This window comes from Lonchura striata, chromosome 3 (assembly GCF_046129695.1).
Source record: "Lonchura striata isolate bLonStr1 chromosome 3, bLonStr1.mat, whole genome shotgun sequence".
In the NCBI taxonomy this organism is placed as follows: domain Eukaryota; kingdom Metazoa; phylum Chordata; class Aves; order Passeriformes; family Estrildidae; genus Lonchura; species Lonchura striata.
The window spans coordinates 43,329,414-43,339,598 of NC_134605.1; the positions used below are offsets into that span (position 1 = coordinate 43,329,414).

Genomic DNA, 10,185 nt, shown 5'->3' on the forward strand with positions numbered 1-10,185 from the left:
GGTTGCTATCAAGGCAAAGGAAGGAAGGGGCACGATAAGACTTTAATCTCCCTCCTCACTGGGGGATAAACGAACCCTGGCTGCGGTGGCATTTCCCAGCCCGGTAGCCAAAAGGCTGATCACACGCCTCTCCCTAGCTGCCGAGAGCTGCTCTCAGGGGGTTTGCACATCTGCAGACGCTAAGGGGTTAAAAATAGATCCCACCCCGCTGATGGCACATTTTATGTCCATTTAAAGGTGTGCCATGCATTTCCATCCTCCGTGAGACCTGAGCAAATGCCTCCATGGTGCTGACATTTTGTTCAAGGCTCTTTCTCTTTCCTAAGCCCACGGCTGCCCGGGCTGGCTCCCCACTCTGAGCGCTATTTTGGGGGGCTGCGTTTGCCCCCGGCTGCCCTGTTCTGAACGAGCAACGGCAGTGTGATCGCTGGCATGTCTGTGGCGCTCCTGCCGCGGTCTGCCCCGACACACAGCCAGCAGATAATGGGTTTGTATTTCTGAGCAAGTCAGGGAGCTGCTCTCTAACCGAGTAAAATGTTTGTTTGAAACGAGCCAGACAATACCTGTTAGAAAAGCACCATCCTTTCTGCTACTCGTTCGTGTTGGCCATGTGGGATAGCTGCGCTGCCTTTTGGGCTGGACATCCCAGCAGCGTTCCTCTGGCACGCGTGTTCTCCAAGCGTCCTCCACGTGTGCTATAGGGAACATCTGGGGCTGGACCTCTGTGCTCCAGCCACCCCAGCTCCAGTGAGCTCCAGCCCTGGCCCGGCCCTCTGGAGCTGCAGGGGTGGATTATTCCCGCAGTGATTATTCCACCTCCCCGCCTCCGGTGGTGGGGGTGTGACCCCAGGTGTACCGCGCTTGCTGCCGCCCTGGCGCAGGCAGGGCCCAGCCCTGGTCAGCGCTGCAGGTCAGGGCATTTCCCACACGTGGCTCCTGTGCCGAGGAGGCTGCTCAGGGTGTGCATGGGGTGATTATAGCGCACAGCCGGGCCCCTGAGCATATTTGGAAGAAGCAACAGCGAAGAGGAGCTGCTGCCGGTTCTGCTGTGGAGAGCAGTGAGTGGGGGCTGGCGTGGTGGCACTGGGTGGCAAAGGGTGGCACCTTTTGAGGCATGTGCTGCTGCTACTTTGGCAGGGAGAGGGGAGCAGGGAGCAAGGCAGGAGCCCATGGCAGGGGGATACCAGCAGGTTTCCTTCCCACAGTGATGCTGGCAGGAGCCGTGTGCTGCTTGAAAAGGGGCTTTCTCTGCTGGCATCTGCCAGCTCACACACAGACCAGGCCATCACCTCATGCCATATGAAACCCAAGAAAGCTTGGATAATCTCCAAAGGGTGGATGAAATTCCCATATCAAGCAAGCTTCAGCGTAGCCCTGCTGAAGTCCAGGGAGGTTTGCCTTTGTGGGAGGACCTGGGTACTTTTATAAGGGGCTCCATTCCTCCCCCAGGAGCCCCCAGCCAGTCAGTGTGGCTGAGACCATATTAGGGATGCCTCTCCCTGAGTCTGAACTGCTTGTTTCCACCAGGTTCCCCACAGGAAAGCTCCCTGCAAGGTCCCCCCTGCACTGTCTCACAGAGCCAGTGAAAGCAGTGTCTTTGGGGTGAGAGGCAGGGACAATGGGACCCCATTGCTCGTCCTCCAAGCCAGCACTTGTCCCAGATGGGTAAAAGTGAGAACAAACCAATGTGCCACAAGGCAGAGGAGGGGGAGCTGTCAGCCTGTGCCCAGCCTACTGCTTGTGATTTTCCAGCTCGCCTTTGCCTTCCTCGCCACCATTTCCCATTTTTTCTGCTGCCCCTGTGCAATTTTGGAAGCAGTTTAGAAACTCAGCTCAGCAGCTGAGCCTTACCCCTGTTCAGAGCTGAACCCTTGATGTGACTGGCTTTATTTGGGATGAAATTTTGCAGGGCCCTGCCAAGAAGCTGGGACTCGTGCTCAAGTGCAGGGTACTGCTGAGGGCAGGTAAGCCCCTCTCAGAAGCTCCCTGCATAGTTTTCCTTTTGCCCCCATTGTGGCATCCTCCTTCACCCCATGTGTATTGTAAATGCAGGTGAACCTGCTGGGAAGAAATGATGATGTCTGACTCAGTTCAGAAGGCTGAATGATTTCTTTATTATAACTATACTATAATACATTAATATACTATATAAAGGCAACACTAAAACTACAAACCTACTTGTTCTAACTACCATCTCTAACTTACAACTTGTGACCCTGTTCTCGAGTCCAGACACAGGTGGATTGGATTGGCCATCAGGCTCAAACAATCTCACCAGAATCCAATCAAGCAATCACCCCAGGTAAACAGTTCTCCAAACACATTCCACATGGAAAAACAAGGAGCAGAAATAGAAATTGTTTTCTCTTTCTTTCCTCTGCGCTCCTCTTTGAAAAAATCCTGAGAGTGAGAAGGATGTACCTGCCATACATTTGTTTCCAGGGGGAGGAACAATGAGATTAGAGATTTCACAAACTGACAGTGATATCAGCCCAGAGCCAGCACTGAGCTGCCAATAATTTCTGGTGTTTAAAACCAGATTTGGTAATATGAACTTGAGCCAGCCTTGCTCCCAAGCCTTCTCATTGCAAAATCTTTGAAGCTTTTTCAAGCATTAAATGATTCTCTACAGATCATTTGTTATCACCCATCAATTTACTGCTTGGGAAACTGATCCATCACTGTGCAAGCTGCTGTTAGATGCAGGCCTGGCACTGGGCTGCCATATGGGGAATTGCAAGGCATGGGTTCCTATGCTGGAAAAAACATCCCAAAGCCATAGGAACAGCTTCTGTCCCCATCACCCAGAGGCTGACTCCAGCCCAGCAGTGATGGTCTGAAGGACTGATCTTCCAGAACTCATCACTTCAGCAGCACTACCTTACTCCTGTGAGATAGGGAGCAGGTTACAGCACAGGTGTTTTCCCCCAAAAGTTTATGTTCTCTCAGTGACAGATGGTTTCTCAGACATAGTCTTTAAATGGTGGATATTTTGAATCCCTTGCTTGTGGCAAATACTGTACCAACCTCTTGGGTGTCATCCCAAAAGAAGGCGAGAAAGATGTGCTGGGATTGAAAAAGGAATATGAGCAGAAACAACAGCAAAAGTAACCCTGTCCAGTGGCCAGATGGCTGCCCCAGAGCTCCAGAGGGAAGGGAGTATGAGCCAAGAGCAGCTTTGGGTGGCCATATAAGCTTGAGATAAGACTGAAGGAAAGTGTGTGGGTACAGATACTTCTCCATGATCTTTCTCTCCCTCAGTGGGTGCACTCAGGCTGCCTCCTGCCATGACTTATGGAGGTGGCACCCTGCAGGTGTTACCGAGAACTCTGGAATGTCTTGCACACTGCAGGTGACTGTGTTGGACTCTGCTACTTGGAGCATGATGCAGGTCTGCCTTGACAACTTTTTTTAGGAGCAAGATCCCACCACAGGGTGAATTGCCTCAATCCCTGTTTATCCTTTCTTTCAGGGGAATTTCATAAATGACACAAGTCATTCCTGACAGAATTAAAAACCCAGGCATTTTCAGATTGAGTTTCTTTGTTTTGAACTGTCCCCTTAAAGCATGGTGAAAGAGAGGTGAATGCAGGTGCCCACTGTGGGCCCAAGCCTTTAACAAAGCCTTTAGTTTGGAGGGAATATATGTGGACTTTTAGAGAGCAGCCAGCTCTGGATTTACTCCCCATTCACCAGACTCTTGGGAAAAAGAGATGTGGTGAGCAGTCCCTTCTACATGTGCCCACACCCCACTGTTTGTAAGGAGCTGTGGGAAACCCACATCCATCATGAAAAACACTCAGGCTGTAGCTGAGAGTTGGGTGTCCAGCATTGCCTGTGGAGCTGCACATCTGGAAGCCAGCTCTTTGCCTTGGCCATGGGACAGGCAGCTGCTGAGCAGAGACCCAGAGGTCACCAGTGAGCCTGCTGCTCACTGGGGCTGCACAAGAATGAGATAAAAAGGGACAGACGGGAAATATCTCCCAATTCTCCTGCCTCTTACTCAGCTGGCATGTAAACTTGGACTTTTCTCAGACTGAGTAGGCAGCCTGCAAATGTGCTGCTGGGGGCAGTGCCTTGACAAGCACCCCGTTAGTGCTGGCTGTAAGATCTGTTCCCTCACTAGGAACTGTTCATTTGACCAGTCAACAGTGGTCTGCAACCTTGCAACCTTAAGGGGCCAGGAAAAAAAAAAAAAAAGAGAAAAGAGCTGATACCAGTATGGACTTTATTCTTTGCCACTGTGACAATTTAAAATTGGGAGCTGAGCTGTGTGAACAGCCAGCCTCACTGGGTGCCCAGTCCGAGATTCAGGACTGCAGAAGCCAGAAGGCACTCAGGGGTGGGAAATGCCTCTCCCTGCTCTTGGCCACATTCCTAGCACACAACCCAAGGAACTGCATCTCTCTTTTAATCTTTTAGCAAGGTGTGTGGAAAGCATGGACCTTTGACAAGACACAGGAGCTGCTAAGGCTGCTGTGAGCTCTGCTGCTGCAGGTTCTTAGAGGCACAGCCACTAAGGTGTAACAGCAACAATATTCAAGCTGCTCCAAGGAAAATGTGAGACTTACATAAACAACAGGATTTGTGATCTGAGCTGCCAGAGAGGGGTTGCAGGGCTTCCCCAGCAGGTTGCAACTCACAACAGCTGTGGTCAAGTTTCCCAGAACTCTGGATACCAGGATCAGGCAGTTCTGGGAGACTTCTGCAGCTGTGTGCACTACTTCCAACTAGCCTGTCCCTAAGAGCATTTGAACCAACTCTTCTGATCCTTCTTCTATGACAGAGTTACCCTGTGGGCAGCTGGTGTAGGCCTAAAAAGGATTATAACCCGTGAAACCAAAGAACCTGCATCTGCAGGATTAACCAGGCTGCTATGAACAGCATGATGGCTTGTTTTGTGAAGTGACTGGGACAGCTACACCCAGTATTTGGCAAAGATACACTGATCTAGGTGAAAGCAGAATTTACATGTCTTAAAAGACCGCGTTTTTCCCTATCTGGCAAAATTTTCTTGCTGATTTGTAGTTTATGCTGTCAAATACTTTAAAAATGCATTTCTCTTTATGAAGCAATCTTATTTCTTTTCCCTGGTTTTTTTCTCCTTCAGACTTTGCCCAAGCAAACTCAGCAGCCCAGTTTCAGACCCTGACAGCTCCTGATCTGGCTGGAAGCCAGTCTGTGGATCTGAAAGATATGTTGACATGTAATTTTTCCACTCCTACTGCATATAAACTGTCCACTATTCCCCTTACTGCCTGGAGCTAGGGAGACATGCAATGGCAAAAGAATGCAAGTCAAAACCATGTGTAAATGACCCATGTGATTACCCAGTGTTTTTATGGATCATACTCTGCAAAATAACATCCATGCTCATTTTTCATTACCTGCTACTTTTTGCATAAAACTCAGGCTATCTCTCTGCTCTTGACTTCACTGTGGTTATTTCAGACAGAAATAAGGCTGTTTCCCAGCCCTGGCTGATGTCCTCCCTGGTGGGAATGGTGCTCCCTTTCAAAGGGGGTAGTGGAGGAAGCTGGGACTCCTGAGGTTTGGCATCAATCAGTCACGTGTCATGGATCTGGTCAGAAACTCTTGACGTACCCAGCTACCTGGTTTGCTACATGTAGAAGAGCAATAATAGGGAATAAGAGGCATAAATAAGATCCTCAGGGAAAAGTGCTTTAAAAGGAAAAAAAAAGCATGTTTGGAATTTCAGTGTTATGATTCAAATGGTGGTTTTAATTCATTTTTTAATGAAGGTGAAGTGCAGCAAAGTATGCGAGAGAGGAAATTCTAATGTTAGTATCAGCCTCATAAATGTTGTACTTCCTCATTTAGGAATCATTTAATAACTGGCTATTCTCAGTACATGGAAATCTCTGCCGTGAGATATTGAAGCCAAAACTCATTAGGATTAAATTAATAATAATGTTTATACAGCTACACTGAGAATATCCAGAGCTGCTGTGTCGAGGACAGGAGATGATTCTTGTCTGGCACATACGGAGCTGCTTGGCTGTAGCTGGAGGGGTGAGGGAGGAGTTGCTCTTTACCCGGGACAGTCCCAGCATCCTGCCCTGGAGCTGCGCAGTGTATCTGGAACTGGTTTGGGATGCTGGGCCCTGTTGCCTGGTTGTTGCTGCACTGTACGTGTCAAGATTAGATTGTGGCATGGGGAAGGTGCCCGGCAGCCACATCCAGGCATCTGCTTACATCAGCCTCAGGTAACGTGTGAAGTACAATATCAGCTGGTTGTCTGAAGTACAACTCTGCTGGGTGTCTCTGCACACTTCTGTCACAAGTCTTCTTACACAAGTGGTCCCCAGTCAGTTTCCAAGCCTTGTGGCTGCCCCCTCCCCAGGCACTGGGGGATGCACACACAAACTGTTGGATGGGGAGGGTTGCACTGTGAAGGAGAAACTTGAGCAGGAGTGTCGCCCTGATTCTTAAGATTTTCTAAAGCCTTCTGAGTTTACATTTTTGTAGAGAACTTTCTCACACAACTTTCTGCAAACAACCTATTGTTTTGCATTCCTTCATAGAGGCAGAGAAACTTGATGTACTGGTAGTTTGTCCAATGTCGTTGGAGAGGTGGTATGTTCACCCTCCAATCCACTGTCACCTTTGGAAAATTATAAATGTTAGAGTCAGAAATAAGTCTTCCTCTTTTTTACCTTTGCAATAGCAGCGGCTCGCATCGTGCTTTCACGTGTCCTACAGTGACACAGGAGTGTGAAGGTGCAGCTTACCCCTTACCACACGGGAGCTGGGTGCTCATTGTTTTGTCAGCAAGAGTGCTGACATTGTACTCTGTACAGCACAATGTAGAGGATGGGTGGAGGCAGCTGCTAACAACACCCATCCTCATGTGTTCATCATGAAACACTGACACCTTGCAGGCTGTGAAGATTAAGTGCCTCCTCTGAAGAGCACAAAGTTTAGGGAAAAAATATTGCAGGAAATGGGAACTCACAAACTGTGTGCCAGGATCTGGAATCTGTCATACTGGCATTTCCTATGTGATGGATGACACATGGATTAATGACTGGGCAATAGGTTTATGAGCACCCCAGGAAGAAGTTTGGTTCTGCAAAAGGTAATCCCTTCCTGATAGAGAAGCCATCAAAGAGCATCCATAAACCTCTGATACAAATGTCTTTTTAAACTGGTGTCATGGTTCAACCCCAGCTAGCAACTCAGCACCATGTAGTCCTTGCTCAATCCTCTCACTCCTTGGTAGGATGGGGAGGAGAAACAGGAGAAAAGAACAGGTAAAACTTGTGGGTAGATTGAAATAAAGTGAAATATAATAATACCAATTATAATAATAACAATAATAACATATAATGATAGCAATAAAAATGAGAGGAAGAGAGGAATAGAACCCATGAGAAACCAGTGCTGCACAGTACAATTGCTCACCATCCACTGACTGATGCTTGGCTTACCCACAAGCAGTGACCATTGGCTCCTGGGCATCTCCCCCCAGTTTATACACTGGGCATAATGTTTTATGGTGTGGAATATCCCTTTGGCCTGTTTGGGTCAGCTGTCCTGGTCATGCTGAGAGAGTAATCAGTGTATTAATGACTTTATTGTCATACTGACTCCAACACACAGCACTGTACCAGTTACTAAGAAGAAAATTATCTCTGCTGAAACCAGGACAACAGGGAACAGAAGTGTTTTGGGAAAGGAAAGATTGATACTATAAAATATGTGGAAAGAACAGCACAATTTTCATAACCACAAATAACCAGATAAAACTGTGCAGGTTGGTTCAAAATGACATTTTGTACAAAATAACATTTTAAGAAAGGAAAGGAAAATCTGAAACCCCCAGACCTTGCTGTTTATTTGAAATCCACTTATGTCACCTGCTTGTGTAGATTGAGCACAGTATCAGAGTAAGAAACCAGAGTTAATTGGGAAGCAATCTGCTCCCCTCTCTAGACAGCACTTCTACAACTGCTTTCTCCAGTTCTGTCTTCAGTTACAGGTGTTTATAAACCTATTGTTCCCTGTTATTTTCAAAAAAATACTCTCTGTCATGGCAGGTGGTGCTGAGGACATGGCTGGACTCCAGTGGGACCACTAAGGCCAAAAGGAGAAGGCACCAGAGACAACCCAGATGCCACTGGAGCCCTCAGTGGGGAAAATAACTGAGTGAGGCAGGTCCAAAATATAATCCTCAGGATAGCACTGGATGGGGGGAGAAAACTTCCCTGGTTTTATTCCAGGGAAGTATGCAGGCAAGGCTCCTGCATTTCTGCCTTGGGCAGGATACTGTGAATGTCACAGCATGGAGAGAAGGAGCTCTCTGAAGGACCCCCTCTCTCGTTTTTGAGGCTACTGAGCAGGGGTAGGTGTTCTGCTATTTCTGTACCTCTCTTCCCTGCAAATACGCTGCCCAGACTCTCCTTGCTGGCAGCCCTATCACCACCCACCCATGGGAGCAGCAGGTAGAGCTGAAGGAACCTGGGGAAGTTGGGACAGGTTTGAAAATGGAACTGAACACGTTTATGGATGCAGATCTGCAATGTGCATGCCTGCAGCACCAGGCACACAGGGTGTCACTGCATTTGGGCTCTCCTGACTGCGTTTTCCTGAATTGCAGCTGGACACGCTGGATTTTTCCAACATCCTGCCGTCACGGGGCTGTTGACATAACTGCAAGGGCTGTGTGGCTGTGAGGGCTGGAGGGAGATACCCAGGCCCTTCTGCAAAGGTCAGGCAACATCTCTGTCCCCCTCATTCATGCCTGGGCAGCACGGGGTTGGAAAGCCTGAGCCAGTAGGTGGAAAAACGGGGCTAAATACTCTTCGATCTGAACATCGATTAAAGTAAGTCAATTGGGTTATGCTAGCTGTATCGATGTTCAGATTGCATCACTCTGCCGCGCAGGCAGAGGTGCTTACCCGCCCCCTCACCTTAAAGCCACCAACACTTTTTTCAGTGAAGTCTTGGCCATCGTTTACCATCCTGGGAATCCGTGCCCGCTTGTGGGTGTTTTTTTTTTTTGTTTTTTTTTTTTTTTTTTAATTTGTGTCAATCAAGGGACGCACAGGGCAAGGCAAACGGAAAAATACTGTTTGCTTCCTTATTAGTTGAAAGAAAGAAAGAAAGAAAGAAAGAAAGAAAGAAAGAGAGAAAGAAAGAAAGAGAGAAAGAGAGAAAGAAAGAAAGAAAGAAAGAAAAGGAGCAGTTTCCTAGAACTGTTTTCTGTTTCTGAAAATCCATCAGTGCCCCCGTGTGTCGGAGCGGGGGCTGGCGAGGAGGCCGGAGAGGCTCTGTGCAGAGCCTGCGCATGGCAGGGGCGGTCAGGTTTGCAGGTGTCCAAAATAGGGCGCTCGCTCGCAGCCCGCCGGCAGCGGGTGGGGCTGGGCGGGGGGAACACGCTGTCCCCTCCCAGAGGGGGGCTGAGAAGTGAGCGAGCCGTGGCAAAGGCTCTGCAACAAACCATTTTCAAGGACAATCGTGTCCCACAGGGGCACGATTCGCTGCGATGCCCTAAATACGGTGTGTGAGAGAAGGAAATATCCAGAAATCGCTGAGGAGCCGAGAGTGCGTGTCCGTGTGCGGGCAGGCAGGAGGGCGGAGGGCGGCTGCAGAGGCCGCCCCGGTTTCTGCGCTTATTTCTAAAGCGTTTCGTACCCCCAGAGACGGCGGCCGCCCAGCGCAGGGCTGGATTAGGCGAATCCTGTTCTGGCGACGGGTTTTTAAAGCATATTAGTGCAAAATGGGGAGAGGCCCCTGTTGCTGAAGAGGCTTTCGCCTCCCTCCGGCCGGTCCTGGCTGCTGCGCATCCTTTGCTCTTACAGAAGCAGCATGGGAGGCAGCAGAGGCACCCCCGCGGCCCGGGGCGCTGCACGCAGCAGGCGCCGCTGCTGCTGCTGCTGCTGCATCGGTTCTGACGCGCTGCACGGACTCGCTGCTTGCGCCAGGCTGCCGCTCAGCCGGGCGGCGGGGAGGCTTTCCCGGAGCTTCACTTGGCGCAGGGATCCCCCGGGCCACAGCAGGCCTACTGCTGGGCCCAGGGCTGCGGTGCTTAGGTGTATTTATGATTTATTTTATATTTGATTTAATTTTCATTCTATCTCATCCCGTTCGCTGCGCTTCATACCCCCCCCCCCTCCTCCGCCATGCATCCCTCCCCGCTCGGGGCGGGGCCGGACGCCGCTG

At 49.5% G+C, this 10,185-nt stretch overlaps 1 long non-coding RNA gene across 1 annotated transcript; it reads left to right on the forward strand.

Moving 5' to 3' along the window:
- The first annotated feature begins 1,001 nt into the window (after nt 1–1,001).
- Nucleotides 1,002–5,424, forward strand: LOC116183397 (uncharacterized). The gene is made up of 2 exons (XR_004148020.2): nt 1,002–1,058; nt 5,111–5,424. It is a non-coding gene; the product is annotated as an uncharacterized LOC116183397 (long non-coding RNA).
- The last annotated feature ends 4,761 nt before the right edge of the window (nt 5,425–10,185 follow it).